This window comes from Thamnophis sirtalis, unplaced genomic scaffold, assembly GCF_051295495.1.
Source record: "Thamnophis sirtalis isolate CommonGarterSnake01/CBP01778 unplaced genomic scaffold, rThaSir2_p1.2 scaffold_1, whole genome shotgun sequence".
Taxonomy (NCBI): Eukaryota; Metazoa; Chordata; class Lepidosauria; order Squamata; family Natricidae; genus Thamnophis; species Thamnophis sirtalis.
In genome coordinates, this window is record NW_028261381.1 from 109032772 (window position 1) to 109049667 (window position 16896).

The window sequence follows — 16896 nt, forward strand, 5'->3', positions numbered from 1 at the left end:
TCCAAAAGAAGGAATGACAACTCAAAGGCCTAAACAAACAGTATTGCACCTTTCATTTGACTAAAATCCTGTTGCAATTTTCCAACAGAATAAAATCAGAGTTGCATCCAGATGAGAAGGTGTTAAATAACAAAAAATGATTTGTTCCTCTGAAGAAGATTGGCTAGATGTGTATTCATGATATAATGGTTAAAATAATGGATTAACTAGGGAGAGCCAGATTTAAGTACACCTCATTCTTGAATTATTCATAACCCAATCTTCTCAGAGGTTTACGAGACAAAATTGAAGGAAGTGCTATATATACCACCTTGGGCTCTTGGTCAAATGAGAGTATATAAATTAGTATTTTTTTAGAAATCTTGAATTGCTTTAGAACAGGAGTGAGCTAATGTTTTTCTACAAATATCCTTCAGAATTAGTGGATGGGGCTGAAACAAGAGGACATCCCTTCCCCATGCCAAAGCTCTCTTTTCTGATGCCTTATTTTCTGTCTCTGAAAAAGCAGCTGCTTAACAGAATCTTAAATGATCAGATGAAATAGCCCAGATGGATACAATCCTGGATATGAAGTTGTGAACAGTATTAATTGGTTGGAAATATAAAGTGAATTTATATGTGAGCAGAAAAATTGCCACGGAAATCCAACAAAATCAGATTAGGCTCCAAGTAAGGAGATTTCTTTTTGGAAGAATAAAAAAAATTAAAACTTCATCAAAGAATAAAGATAATGCACACTAGAATATTTTGGTTTAATGGAACTGCAACTATCTCTGCCAAAATGAGTGCAGCAAATTACGAAACCTATCACAAGGTCTGAGAAATCATTTTTATTGTTAATGAACAGTATTAATTCAAGCAAGGAAACCTAAAATGGATATAAAAGTTCTTTGTAAGCAAAATGCAAAGCAAAGAATAGGATAGCCATAACAGGGTCTACACATTATGGAACATGTTGTCCCCAAAGATATGCTTGGCTCTAACTCCCCTGGTGTTCCAGTATATTCTGAAAATCATTTTATTTCAATGTGCTAATGCCCACTAGCCTATAATATGTGGCCTTCTAGTTCTGTGGTTAGTTGAACTATTACATTATAATTCAACATAAAAGAAAGAAATGCATCAGTGAAGCAGCTGTAGAGAAAGCTGAACTTCAAAGGAATTTTTAAAAATTCAGAAAAAGAATACAATGAACTTTGGCTGAATCAAGAAAACTAAAAGATCCGGAGCACAATCTGGGAAGGGGGTGGGGTGTCTCTTGGACTCGCGTTTCCTGCTAGAAGAGCATGTGATAACTGTAGCCAGGGGGACCGTTACACATCTTAGGGGTGTGCACCAGTTGTGATTGGAGGCATTGCTTACACCACTCATCTGGATTACTGCAATCCTGTCTGCACGGGGTTGCCCTCGGAACAGCAGTTGCACAGGTAGTAAAGGATGTTAGATATTTGATACATGTAACACCACTGCTTCATGAGCTGCAGTGGTTACCAGCATGTTTCCAGGTGCAATCCAAGATGCTGGTTGTCATCTTTAAAGCCTTTCTTAGTTTGGAGCAGGTTATCTAAAAGACTGATCATCTCCTAGTCATTTCTATCCATCCAGTTCAATCTGGCATGTTGGGAATGTTACGGATCCTGTCAGCCAAGGAATGTTGGCCTTCAGGGACCAGGAGATGAGCCTTCTCTGCTGTAGCCCCTCTGGAGCATCAGAATGACCCCAATCCTGCTGGTCTTTCATAAGGCCATGAAGACTTGTGTGCCTGACCTATGGCCCTGAGTGTGTTAAGGTTCTTGTTTCTTGGTTGCATCAACACTTATGGTTACCATATATATTTATTTCGTATCATTTTAATTGCTTTTAATTTGATTTTATATTCTATAATGTATGCCATCCAGAGTCACTAGTTGTGTTAAGCCATAACACTTCTGTGTTATGCCAAGAAAACTCATGGCTTGTCCATGTTACTCAGAAACTGATTTCAGCTCAAAGCTAATTTCATAATAAACAGAATCTGGCCTAGTCTTACATCACTCAAACTTCAATCCAGAAGGGTGTCACACAGATACATTAGGGGGGGGGGGGCAAACAACACTTGTTCAGCCTTAGCAGGCAAAAATTCTCTGAAGGATCTGGTCCCAGAGATGCTGAGCCAGGCTTTGAGTTGTCAACATACAAGCTTTTCCTATACATTCACCTCTAAACCTTCCACATGTTTGCTTCTGTTACACCTCCCTTCCCCCACCCCAACCCCTGATTTCAGCCATGCTGAGTATTCCTTTCAATGCAATGTCTACCCTTAGAGGAGCAAATTAAATGAGAAATTCGAATGCTTTGTGTGTTTTATAAATTCCAAATTGACAGGATACAATGTCAACATGGCTTTTAAGAGAATCTTAAATACGAGGAAGAAGAATAAATGACATGCTATATTTGTACAGAACATTGCTGGAGGAAGGAGAAATATACACTTCAAGGCGTGTCCTCCGGTTCAGTTCATTCCTCTGCCACTGTGCTTCTGCTGTGATTCTAGCTGCTAGCTGCCCAATGTCAATTGGGACAAATTGTCTTGATTTTGAGAAGATGACTCAGGCAATTCCAGTGATGAAATGCTAATGGACCTTTATAAAGCCCAATACTTTATTGGCTAGCATCAGATTAGAAAAACCATTGCAAAGTAATGATTGGGTTCGTATAATGTTAAGTGCAATATTCAAGCAACATTGAATCAAAGTTCTATAACTTACAATAAACTAAGCTAAACCAACTATCCCAGCCAGGCACTAAAACAGGTGGAATTTGAAAAACAAGACAATAGAAAATGGAATCTGGATAGTTAAGCTACTTATTTCATCTTTCCTCCCCCCCCTCTTCACTTTATAGCTGCACATCCATTTCTTTATGTTATACATTATTAATAGTTTTATTCATAGATCCTACAGAGCGCAAGCCTTAGTTAAAATGTGGAATTATAACATTAAATTCATTTCTTTGCTAGCTGGTTTGTGCTCCACTACAATTAAAGTTTTGAGTACGTACCTTTAAGACTCCCCCAAAAAATGAGTCAATTATAAATGCCAGTATAGTCGATAAACATAATGAGGGGGAAAAATATTCTAGGGAATGGTTTAGATATCTGAAGAAGCTGTCACACAGAAAAGGACAAATATCTATGTTCAGTTACTTTCAAAGACTGAGCTGAGTGAGGCAGGGTCCGACTGAATAGTGGAAGAAGAATTTGGTTCATTGCAGCAATTCCTTTAAAGAAATGGTGGTGGCTGCCACTTTGGCTTTCAAGTAGGTTTTCAAGAGTGGGGGATATCCAGGCTCCCGTTTCCCTCAAAGAAAAAGAAGATGGAACAAATGGCTCACCAGGCCGTCATCTATCTTTATGACACTAAAGTTCTAAAACTTGGAGGAGAGAGGAGATCAAAATACTTCTATTCCTGCCCCTGGGAAGGCTGTAGGAACAAGCCAAAGTCTCTGCTGGGCTGTTCCAATGGAGAAGATTTGTGCTACTTTTCTCCAGAACTCAGAAAATAATGTTTGGTAGCACAAACCAGTTTTTCCTAACATGGTGATTTCCAAATGTACCTCAAGAAGCTCATATCATCCCCAGCAGCACAGCCAAAGACCAGAATAGCAATTTTGCTCTATATAACTGGAAGGCCATGCTGGATAAGGCATTTATAAAGCTGCTATGTCATAGTTTAATATTGTAATATTGCTATGTCGTAGTTTAATATTACCAAAGTTGCTTTCTCAGATGTTCACAAAAGAGTACAGAACTCAATTATATTGTTCTTTTGCTCGGTCTCTTCCCTCCAACATCTTGAGGTGCTGTGACATCATTTCTCCGGCTAAGTCTGAAAACCTTTCAAACAAATCCAGAGGCTTCTAAGATGCCGTTTCCTGTGTAGGTGGGCTTCGTGCAGTGTTTGTGTGTGTGGGCAGCAACTGCAACTTCAATTGCTCTGCTTTTTAATTATCCTTCGCCACATGTACAAGGTCAGATTCTCCTGGATCAATTGCTGCTTATTTTTTTTTCCTTCCAGCATTTTATATATAAAATCTTGTATTGCAAAGTGACTGTCACTTTAGTTTCATGCCTGAAGGAGGAACTAAAGTGTGCTTTGAGTTAGCTTATGTAGGCAGAAGTATCTGCATTTGAAGTAAAGCAATTATTACACATTGGAAACCAGGGTAAACTGGTTTGGCTTAAGGCAGCCAAGCCTGATCTGGGCCATTAGCAAGGCTGGTCCCTGTCCTCCAATCTTGTCTTTGGAGGAAAGGAGGTAGAAGATAAGACAGTCTCCCCCCCCCCCAACCCCCAGCAGTTTGCCAACCTGCACAGTATGCCGCAAAAGTGGCCTGTTGTGAAAGGCAGATTTCAAGCTGATCAGCCTAAGTGACAGATGGAGAGCAGGGAAGTTTCAATTCACATTTACTCTGAGGTGACATAGACTTTGTTTATACACAAAGCATCAAATCTCCCCCTCCCTCCTCAATAGGAAGAGGCTTTGTTCTTTGGGACAACACAGGCGGATCTCTAGGGAAATGGAGAGAAAGAGGAATGTGTGCGTTGGGGAAGAGGGCGAAAAAACCCTCCAAGGCCTATTCCCTCCTCCAAGGCCTGTTGATAGAAATATTCCCAGGAAAGAGAGATTTCCTGGTAACTCCTGGAACAAAAATAGTGTCTGTTTCCAGCATCACTATTTTTAATACAAATGAGGGAAAGATTTAACTTAGAACTTTGTTGTAATCTATTGACTTGGTTTGCCTGGTGCTGCCCCTTGGATTAAATTGGGAAAGGATGCTTAATGCCAGCTCATTTTATCTGTGCCTAAATGCAATATTGTGCCTTTAAAATATTTAATTCATAATCTGTGTTACCAAACTGGGGCAGCTCCCATTTTATAAAGCCAGCAATAGCAGATCAGTGCCACCTGGTGGCTTCCCAGAATTGTTTACTTTGTTTACTTGGATATTTTCTGTGGGATTTGTTCTTCTCTTCCCCATTCATCTGTAGTTACTGGATCTGCAATTTATCCTTTACATCTTATCTCCATTTTTATATTTAAAAGTCTAAAATGATCTTTACAAATTTAAAAAACAAAGGAACAAAGAAATAATGACGAAGCAATATATCAATGAGGTTACAAAGTTAGTGCTCAGTAAATCATTGGTGGAAAATTAACCATAAACATCCTAAGTGTATAGGAAGTTAGTTTTGTGAAAAAAGGATTTAAAGAGTTAACTACCAAAGTTTCCATTATTTTGTTATTTAGACATAGAAAGAAGAAAATCCACTAAAAAAAATCACTGCGAAGTATTTAGTTTTTGATCTCCCCTTTGTTATATTCCAACTGATGTATAAACTTTTAAAATTATTGTGTATTTCGCATTTCATCACTTCAATTATTTTTTTTCCTTAAAAACCACATTCTAGGTGCTTGAATGTAACTTGCTGTGTAATATGTAATATACATGGAACAACTTCTGTTGTGAATAAATGTTGGTTTTATATTTGCCACATATGGTACAATGTTGCCAGAGAGTAATGTAGAAAGTTGGCACCCACCCCTCTCCCAGAAGAATGAAATATTCTAAGAATAATTAAAAAGGCAGACAAAAGACCTTCCGCTCCAGGATGAAGGATTATCCTTCAGGGCAGAGCCATTCAGCCACAATAGAGATTGCCCTTCATTGCATCATCTAGCAAGATTCAACCAAGCGTGGGGCACAGACAACCTACAAGGTTAGTTGTGACCTATGTTCCTGGGAAGATAGCCCCCTGGGAGTCTGACAGCCAATAGAATACACGCCCTTCCACAGGAACAGGAAACTGAATTTCAAAGCCCAAGAGAGGGTATAAATAATACTTACTCTCCACTCCATGTGATTAGCTACCCAGGACTTCTAACCCATGTGGTCCTGTTCATCAATAAACCATCTTTCCAATCAGCCTCCATGTTTCCAGTGTCTTTCTTCCCACTTAAAATTGAACCTAGATGGATATTTCTTCCAATAGTAATATTGTAGTGAAAAAGTAACATACAACCTGGCCAGTCCTATTGCTCTCATTCAACAGGGTTCAAGCAAGGATGCGAAGAAGCTCCTTAGGAGATACAATGGGTAGTGCCAAGAGAAACGATCAAGGCATTACTCCAAGAAGCAGGAGGCAGATGCAGGTGGAAACTAGAAGGCTTCTGGGAGAAGATGTTTAAGATTCCCACTCCTCCAGTCCACGGACTCAGTACTGCCATAAGAAAACCATTGTAGCATTCAGAATATATGTTCATTTTATCTATCCATCTATCTGTCTTATCCCACCTTTATTACTTTATAAGTAATTTAAGGCAACAATCATACATAAGACTCCTTCTGTCTCCTATTTATACATTGTTTAACTACAACTCATGGGTGATCAGTGACAGCTTTATGCTTTCCTGTTTAGACTGATGAACCCTTAAATGTCATCTAATGAGTATTCTAAAAGAGCAAAGTTCAAAATAGTAAACACCCCACACCAGAGGTGGGTTCCTACCAGTTCGCATCTATTCGGTAGAACCAGTTTGTCAAATCTACCGAACCAGTTAGAAGAGGTTCCACCAGTGGACCCGGAAAGCAGGCCACACCTACAGAAGAGGTTCCAAAAAATTTTGAAACCCACCACTGCCCCACAGTTGAAAGATAGTCCCAAAGATGCTTTTTCAAGAGGCAACTGGTTTTTCTTTGAAGACATTTCGCTTCTCATTCAAGAAGCTTTTTCAGCTCTGCCTGGGTGGTGGCGAGTTGCCTATTGAAAAAGCACCTTAGGGACAACCATGACCTGGATGACTAATAATTTCCATAGAAAGATAGCCTTGCCAGATCTCTGTAGGACCAGGATTTGGACTCCAATGTTCAGAAGGGATGTAAGCTTGGAAACCCTTTGGCTGATTCTTTTGGATAATTTTTAGCTTGTACATTTTTAGGATATGGATAGGATATGTAGAGACATGAGGGCCATGGTGTACTTGCTTGTTCTTTGCTCCTTCTGCCAACCCTTCTTGTTCTGGCACATCTATGTAGTTTCCGGCCTCTGTAGATCTACAAGCTATCTCCTGAGTCAGAATATTGGAAAACTGGTTGCCAGACTCATTTCATCCAATATATGGTCAGAAACAGAAGTTTCATTGGGTATATAGTCAGCTTGGTAGATAACCTATGTCAGCAACTAGATAGAGTACAACTTGAGTTACTTCTCCTAGACCTCTTGGCTGTTTTTAATATCAACATTATGGTTTCTATGGTTTCTATGGCATTTTGTTACAGAAAGCAATTTGAGTGTTTCTGGATTTGGGAATTTAATTTGAGTAAAGGCTAGTAAATCAACTGTTAGTAACTGCAACAGAAATTTTTTTACAGGAAATATACTGGGTTGTGGGGGAATAGGCAAAACTTAGCTATTCGCCTACACACATCTTATCAGGCAGGCAGCAAGTGTTTTGCAAAGCAAAGATAGGAAGGAAGCACTCATCCTACACAAAAAGAGTAGATAGTAAAGAGACAACTAATGGGAAATTCCTAACTTCCTATTTCTAACCCTGTTGCCGTTTGTGGGCAGTAGCTTGTGAGGTAGCGAGAGTTATTGCAACTAAGGTCACACTTCCAACATCCTTCTGGGCTGTCTAGTGGGATGGGCTTCGGATATTTCTCTGCAGTGATTTTAGTCCTTTCTTTTAGACATGTTCAAAAGATGATGGGAGCCTTATTGTTTGAACCTAGAATATTCATCTATTTCAGACATGTCAAACTCAACGCCCATTGGCCAAATGTGGCCCGCAATGTGTTTGAATATGACCCACAGGGCTACCCTCGAGATGGCGAGGTACTGGCTCCCACCCACCCTAGCCCATCTGGGCCTTCCTCCTGAATGCACACACAGGAGGTAGAGAGTGTAGGGAGCTGGCGGTGCCTGGCAGCAACTGCAGCTCATTGGCTCCTCGGCTGCTCATAAACCGGCAGCAATGGCAAGCTGGCTGTGAGCCCAGGGTGTTAAACAAGCTGCGCTTGGCCCCACCCTATCCCACCTGCATTGCACTCACACACCTGAGGCCTCTCATCTCATGAGATGCAGGTAGGTCCAAGTGCCGGCCCTTTAAGTGGCAGGCAGAGGCAAAGGTGTGGTTGGGAGGCATTCAATCCAGCTTGTTGGATGCGCTGGGCGGCCATCCACCCTGTCCCAGCTGCAGTGGCTGTGGGCAAATAAAAGCAGACAGTGGGGCCATGGTGAGGCAGCCTAACCAGTCATTGTCACTGCCACATCACAGCCCCTGCCCACTTGGCCTCCACCGTCCAACCTTGTCTTCCAGCTCCAGCCGCTCATGTGGGACAAGCCTCCTGCCTGCCACTACACCTCAATAACCCCAGCAAATGGGAAGAGCTGGGAGGTTCCATCCCCAAGAAGCAGCCAGGACACCTTTTCCTTCTTCTCCCTGCCCTGTCCAAGCCCAGCCCTGGAGCTGCCTTCTGCCAGAGTTGGGATGCCATTTGAAGCTCGCCCTCTGATCCTGCCTTCCATCCCTCGGTCCATTGAGGCTCCGTCTGCAGAATAACTGGACACATTTCAAGCTTCCTGGTGCTCAAAGTCGTTCCAGCATCTCCTAATCCTGAATGTTCGAAAATTTCCATGAAGTGAATAGGAATTGAACTGTGCAATTTACATCAGTTAGTTTTCCTCCATTATTTTTTTTATCTACTGATGACAGTGGCCCAGTAGACAGGTATGTGTGAGGAAACTCCAAGCCCAAACCTTGGAGACTATAATCTAGAGGATTAGAATATTGAATTAAAAGTATTGAACCATCCATCTATCAAAATATTGGATTGCCTTTGAGAAGCATGGAGAGACCCGCTCCATGCTTGGACCCTGGAGCCATCAATAAAAATTCCTGTATCAGTCTCAAGAACCAAAAACAACAACAAAGAAACAGGTCAGGAAGTAGGCTGTTAATAAGGTATTCGTGCTCAACACGGGCACATGTTGCTGTTTTTTCCTTGTTCTTATCCCCTGTGGCAGTCACTGAGGCGCAAGCCCTTTTGCCAGGCATTCCTCCAAAGGGGTTCTTGTGGTTGGATGGAATTGATTATTCATTCAGCCATTCAGATTTTCAGATGACATGAAAAATATAAGAGTCTGTTAAGAATAAAATAGAAAAAGTACAGAGTAAAGATTGTGCTTATCAGTTGAGAACAGAGCTTCAGTTTCGTCACTAACATACCAATTACAGCTGTTGATTACTTGTATCAAAATAATAAACAGTTAACTTTGTTATGATGTGTCATGCTTTTTTGCTACAGCAGGCAATGTTTTGTGTTAGGTAGCCAGAGCACTTGCCTCACTTTTATTTCGCAATTACATTTATTTACCATGTTGCATTAAATAGTGATATTTAAATGCCCACATGAAGAAACCAGGCAAATTGGCTGCAGCTCTAAAAAAAGTCTGGAAGGAACTGTGAAGAAATGTCAGATTCCATCCTGATTCTGTAGCCAAGCAACCAACAGTAGTGTCATAAAGGACACATGGAACCTTACCACTGTTGCCACTGTCCAATACAAATATTAAAAGGAAGAAAAATGAGCAGCGTTCACTTTTTCTGTTTTCTTTTCTGCCTGACATCTTCGGTCCCATCAAATAACCAATTTCTGACCTCAATCTTGAATTTGTATTATGATTTAAGATAGACAAAACAATCAACATTTCAAAAAGGCCATTTATTTATATAATTATTGCTAAACTCTTATTGCAGAAGTCCTAATACTCCAAAAATGTCTGGTCCTTTAGTTTATTTATAACTTACTTGGATAAAGTAACAGGATAGGATAGGATGGGATGGGATGGAACTGGGAACAGAACAGAACAGAATTCTTTATTGATCAAATGTGATTATTTCCAGTTCCTTAAATTCTTAAGCTTATAATTAACCTTTTATTCAAGATTGAAGTTAGTCTCACCACTTGGCTTTTCAAACTTGTCATTTCAAAGATCTCAATAGTTTTAAGGCACTTAAATAGGTAATTTCTGAAAGTGATTAGAAAGTGAATTTAATAAACCCAGTGTTCTTTAAAAGGCTCTACCACAGATGGTGTTCCCCTCTCCTCCTCTCAAACAGTAGTTGTCTGGAGCACATGCTCAAAATCTCTCACCCTCTCTTTATCTGAAGATGTTCCACAGAATTGATCTATTTGCTGTTTCTTCAGTCTTTGTCATAGTTGTTGTCTCTGCTTGTTCAGAGATTTGCTAGTTTACCATACCTCTCCCGAAAGTAAACATTCTTAAATTTAAATGTGTATCTTTAGCATCAGGCTTCAGTTGAATGAATCTCCATGTTTCATAATCTACTTTTTTAAAGTGGTGCGTCATACGTGTTACATTTTAATATAATCTATTAATTTGTTCCATAAAGTCTGCAGTCAGCCTACTAAAAGGGCATCTTCTTTTGATTTTGTCTTTTATATTTGAACATTCATTGGAACTTCATTCATTAACTTCTAATTTTTTAATCAAGCAGGAGTCCTATTTAGAAGCATCTCACTTGTCTATTAAAATTGGTGTTTGTTTTTGAAAAGATCTGATAGTTTCCACCAAGGAAACTTGAGGTTTATGGTTTTCTGAAACTAGAGGAAGCAGACGCCCTGAATCAGGGCTAGGCATACTATGTCCCATGAGACAGATGGTGTTCACTATAACATCCTGTTTTTTTTTTAAACACATTTGATAGTCAGGGTACAATTGACTGAACATGCACAAAGTAAATTATATACACTTTTATACTGAGATAAGATTATATTTAAATCTTATTATTCTTTTCTACTGCTATTACTATCCAAGCAGAGCTACACCCTTCGCAATCAGCATATTAGGAAGGCCTTAATCACACACACCTGATATTTCAAAACACATCACAAATTCTTCAGAACTACATCCCCCTAATATAAATTAGAATTATAATATATTTCCTAAAGCTCTCTTTTATAGTGATTCAATTATTTCAATTCCACATCATTTGTAGTATTCAGAGGGTATGGTTCATACAAATAGTAAAATAATAAATGGAAGTGAAAATATTATTTAAACAGTGCTCTCTTCAGTGTTTTAAATATCCAGCCCAGCCATTTCCAAAAATTGATGGCTTGATGATGTCCCTTAACTATACTACAACGTCCAAAGTTTCCTAGCTAGTTAAGAACATTCCTGGATGGGACTTAGATATCTTCCCAAAGTACTATAAAGGTTGCATTTTTACAACAGAGAATCCTATAAGCATTAAAGAGAATAGAAGGAGTTATTCCTTAAGTATCAATAAAATGTCCTTCAATAATTACTGTGTGTGTTGCTATGGTAACATGATAGGCCAGAGAGCCTTCAGTGGTTCATCTGCTGCTGTTGATGTGCTTAATAGGCTCTTATGCAATATTAGTAAATGACAATAATTTTGTCTACTTAAGGAAAAGTAAAATAAATGTAGGGTAGATTATTGTATCATTAGTGTTGACTATTGGTATAGCGCTACCCGCTACATTGGATTTTACCATGCAGTATGTTTTAGAAAAAGTGGCAGATTAAATCCAGTTGGGGAAAGGAAGGAACTGACTGCTGATTAAGCATAGATAAATATCTTGTATTTGCCCCGTTTCATCTGTGTTGTGCCTGAGAACTGAATGGGGCTTGCCACATTTCTTCTGTGACAAAAACACAGCCTCCCTCCTAAGACTAAGCCAACAGTTTGGGCACATTTGCACATTGGTGAGTTTAAGGGATAATGTGAAGCACCACAAACCTAGAGCAATACATGGAGTTACTTTCCTTTATAGTTCTTCATCTATAGATAGAATCTTGCCAGACTAAAACAACCATTTGCGTAACTATAGATATATTCTGGGTACTGCTAAGGAGGAGCCATTTTAACCCTCTTCCTGCTGACCAAAGTTTCCAAACTTTGCTTCCTCTTCACCGACTGGAAAGCAGCCTCTTCCTCTTGGGAATCCAGACTGCATTCCACCACAGATACAAATCTTGAAGATGCTGTAAACATGCATTTCACTCCCTCAGTATTCTGCATCCAATTCCCCAAATGGACCTACTGGTGCACCACAAATTGTAGTGCAATCCTAGCATCACAAGAAATTGTGCACCCCCAATTTAGAAAATGGGTCTATTTTTCCAAAAACAAAAAGTAAATTTGTATAGGCACATTAGTGTGTGAGAATGAGAGAAATTAGTTATTTAATTCTGTTAAATGAGGAAACATAGTACTATTAATCCAATCAATCCAATTCTAAATTCCTGACAGGAAAAGTGGTAAATTGTGGCCATGGCAGTGATGCTGTAAACAAGTGATAAATTGCAGAAAATAGACCGGTTCTGGGAAGCTGGGTGAAACATGATAAACAAAGAAATGGGTCTCAGAAGAAAAGAATCAGAAGGAAGTCAGGGAGCAGCTGAGAGTATACACTAATCGGTGTTTTAAAGGAAAAATACTGAGGAACTGAGCTAGAGATACCATAATTACAGACTTCATATTCAGCAACTGAAAGACAAAAATGGATGCTTTCCTGTGTAGGGTGATTTAGAAATTAGATAAAGGGCAGTAATGAGTTTGTTGTAAAATTTTCGTTCATGTACACAATTATACAATTGGAGATGATGAAAATGCTTTCTAGGTATGAAAAGGCCAGCTAGTTTTCCCAGTTATTCAAGTGCGCAGTTGCCAAGTGAGAATTGCAACTGCTCCATCTACAAAGGTCAGGCATTCCACTGGGGAGGATAATATTCAGCTGGTACTATTTTATTGCAGCACTGAAGATGAACATCATGGGAAAAACTAGAAATGGATTTTTGTTACTTTAGTTCACAGGACAGGCCGTCTGACTGAATGACTTTCTTCTTTTTTCTTTGTTAATATTTTGTTCATTACTTTTCTAACATTAGAAAAGGAATTATTCATTTTAATGGTCAAAACTACAGTGATATATGGTACTAGCAGTACAACCACTTCTCCCAATTCCCTCTATTATTTGAAGTAAATTTAATTTCTTTTCCATTGAAATTCCCATTGTTTCATTTCTATATTTTTCATACATTTAAACATATAGACTTCAATCTGTACAGGTTATGATTTGCGTTCTACTAGTAAGTAACAAGTTGTGGCTAACAAATGTTTATTATGTGCTACACAATTTTCAAATTCAATCAAACTTTCAAATATTCTCCATTGCTTTTGCAATTTTTTAATAATTGTGCAACTTTAAAAATACTAGAACCAATTATGTCTAGAAGAGCACTGTGTATTATATTCAAAATATCCTTGTTTTAGTCTATTAAAAATAACATCTTGCAATCCAAACAACTTCTTGTCTCTCCACTGAGTAAATTCTAACTTGAGCTGAATATTGGTTTTTCAAACTTGTCTTCAAATTATCTTGTAAACTATTAAACTAGGAGTTGGAGCAGTTCTTCCTTCTGTTACAGTTTTGTAATTTTCACTGAGAAATTGAAATATAATTTTATTTTCTCTTTTATTTTGATCCTATCTGAAGCCAGCTTTTTCCCCCTTTTGGTTTCCTTTACTAGGTTCAGCTTTGCTGACATCTTTACACATCCAGGTCGCCTGGAAAAAGAGCAAACTTTTCCCTGGTGACCTATGCCTCCTTTTACCTCCCATATCCAAGTATATGCAAAGGTTTAGATGTCCCTGGTCAAACAAATAAATTCCTAACTAAACAGAAAGTGACATGACGTAGTGTACTGTGGGAAGTTATCATCCAGCCCTCTCCCAGAAAAATGAAATATCCTAGGAAATATTGAAAAGGCAGAATATTTCTCTGGATATGAAAAGAAACATGTTTTAAAAGATAGAATAGTTGCCTGTAACTTCCTGCCCATCCACACTTTGTCAATGGGCCATTGAGAAGGCCAGGCTAGCCCACTTTACATAATAAAGACTTCTCCACCGCAGCCCCGGGGGGGATGGGAGTAAAGGCATGATAATGTTGGAACTTTACTCAACTCTCCACATGGCATCTGAGAACTCATCCATACCTGGATTCAAAACACAGCCTAGAGAGTAGCCCCTGCATGGCCCCATGGGAGTCTGACAACCAATCAGAATACATTTCTTACACAGGAACAGGAAACAGAGAGGTGGGACTAAACAGGGTATAAAAAGCCTAGCAAGCCCTTCTCTTCTTCTCCACCAACATTGAAGCATGTGATCACCTTTTCTGTTCAGGGCTCAAGCCATGTGGTCCTGTCCACCAATAAACCATCTTTCCAAGCAGCTTCCATGTCTCCAGTGTCTTTTCCCCACTTGGAGCTGAACCCAGAAGGACATTTCTTTCATCAGTACAAAATTGAATTACATTTTTTGCACATTGAATGCTTACTTACTATATAGCTGTTTACAGATTCAAACAATGAGAAAACAGTGACAATGGCAAAGACAGATATGTGGATGTTCTTTCAGTCACCTCTCCTCTAATAATTTCCAAGCATTTCTTAGCCAGCTAAGCCTTATTATCTTTGCTTTCTTTTTCCCCCTTACTCTTCCTTCCAGAACACTTCTAGCTCAAAAGGTCAGGCACTTTCAATAATATTTAAACTTGGGATCTGTAATATCCATTTTAAAAACTTTTTAAATCTTTTTTTCCTTAGTACTTCATGATTAACTTGGAGGCATAGTTGGATCATTTCTTCCTGAAATACCCAACATTTTTTTGAACCCAGCACTGGCATGTGTCTATTATACTTTGGAGTTGTATAATAACCAAAAGTAAAGAAATGTGGGCATGGGAAAACAAATTCAACTAACTAATCTTACTTTAAAAGCCAAGTGAAGAATGTAAATGGGTACTTGACTAAAAGTAATTTGACGCCTAAGAACAGAAAGATGAACGAACAGTAAACACTGTGATTCTTAGGGACTTCTTTGACACTGTTGGCTTTTCCTGTGTACTTGGAACTAATTTTTCTAGTTGCTTTCCCTTAGTCTTGTTCAAAATTAGCTTATTCACAAGACTTAGTTGCATAACTACAGCTTGAAATATTCCTATCGCTTTATTGTTTGTCTTTCTCTTTCTGGAAGTAAACTGTGTGATACCATTAGTGATTTATTATAGTAAAAGTCTACAGTTTCTTTTTATCTTCTCCAAGAATAATTACAACAGTCTTGTTATAAGTTTTAAATGCACAAACCTTACCACCAGGCATATAAACTGGCAGCGGCTATGACTGTGTTTGTATTTTGGATACCACTGGATTCCTCTAGCTAAGAACCCTGTGCAGCATATTGTGGCTGATGCATTTTTAATCATACCTCTGCAAATATATCAAGGCAACTACAGTTAAATATCATCATCTAGTGTTGAAACGTTGTACTGCAAGAAATAAAGTACAGAATTCAGTAAAGCTTTAATTTTTTTTTTTTTTTGTCAATGAAGAGATGAAAAGGAACATCTGCAAGCTGGAACCAGTCTATTGAAATCCTGAAAGTGAGATTAAAGGCTGTCCAAGCCAATATGAAGCTGAGAGGTATGTTCAAGTAACATAATAAAAAAATGAAATTGTTCCCCCCCCCAAAAAAAACCCCCAATACTGGACAGAATATTGTATAGGCACCTTAGCTTATGAGCCTAGATCATAAATTTGTCATGTCATCATAGGACACTGCAAATAGCTGTAAATATGAGCCAGTTGCCAAACACCCAAAATATAGTCATATCACTGTGGGAGGGGCAGTTGTCAGAATTTCAGAACCAGATCATAAGTACTTTTTGAGGTTCTATCATAACTTTGAATTGTTGCTAAGCAACTGATTCTAAGTTGAGGACTATCTGATCCCCAAAGAGCAGCGTCATTATATTAATCATTCACTCTGGCTTTGATGGAGTATTTACTCAAATATAAACAAGATATATAGCCCAGGTCAAGGTCAGCTCACTTAATATTATTCAGCTTCTACTGCTTAGAAAAGAGGATATCTATGGGTTATAACTTGGCCTGAGTTGGAAAAGGTTTGCATTCTATTTCTGCATTTATATTTGCTTTCTTTAAAACTGAACCTTTCACTTAAAACCTAAAATATCCCCTCTCTCAATCTGCAATCAGTTTAGAATATTGTACAATGAAATTATCTTGTTTCAAATCTGAACATGTATGTTCCACTGAATTCAGTAGAGTGCCATGTTTTGAAAATGGACATACCTTGTGCATTTCCCAATAAATTTTAGAAGTGAAAATGCCAGTAAATGACTATATTCAGTCTTTTTATTACAATTTGCCAGTATCCTTACAGATTACTTTTTAAGTATGCTCTAACACTTTTCTTTTAACATGTCTTTTATACTTAGCTTTTATTCAACTTAAATATATTTCTATACAAGGTGATAAGGAGTAAATGTAAACAGGTGCACAATAATTTTTTCAGTAGCTTTGTGTACAGCAGATGGTGACACAGCAAGCAAAGAAAGTAATAATAAATTGTGAAGTATTGCAGTACTGAGTTAACTTGATCTTTGAACTCCATCCAGTGAGTGCACCAGCTGCACATTAATGCACAGCGCTATCAAGGGGAAAGGAAACTTAAAGGCAACTCTCTCATTTAAATAACTTTAATATGGAGGGATTCTTTTTCCAGCTACAAAATGTTGCAAATTACAATTTTACCACATCATATATCAGCTCAAAGGAAATTCAGATGTCCTATGAAACTAAAATACATACATTGTGCAATCAACGTACACTGTAGGAAAGCCCTTGGGGCGGAGATCTCTCAGTTGTTTTCCCAGGCTAGGCCCAGGAGCAGCTGGTACACCAGCTTGTCTCAAAATGATATCCCTCATTTGGGATCC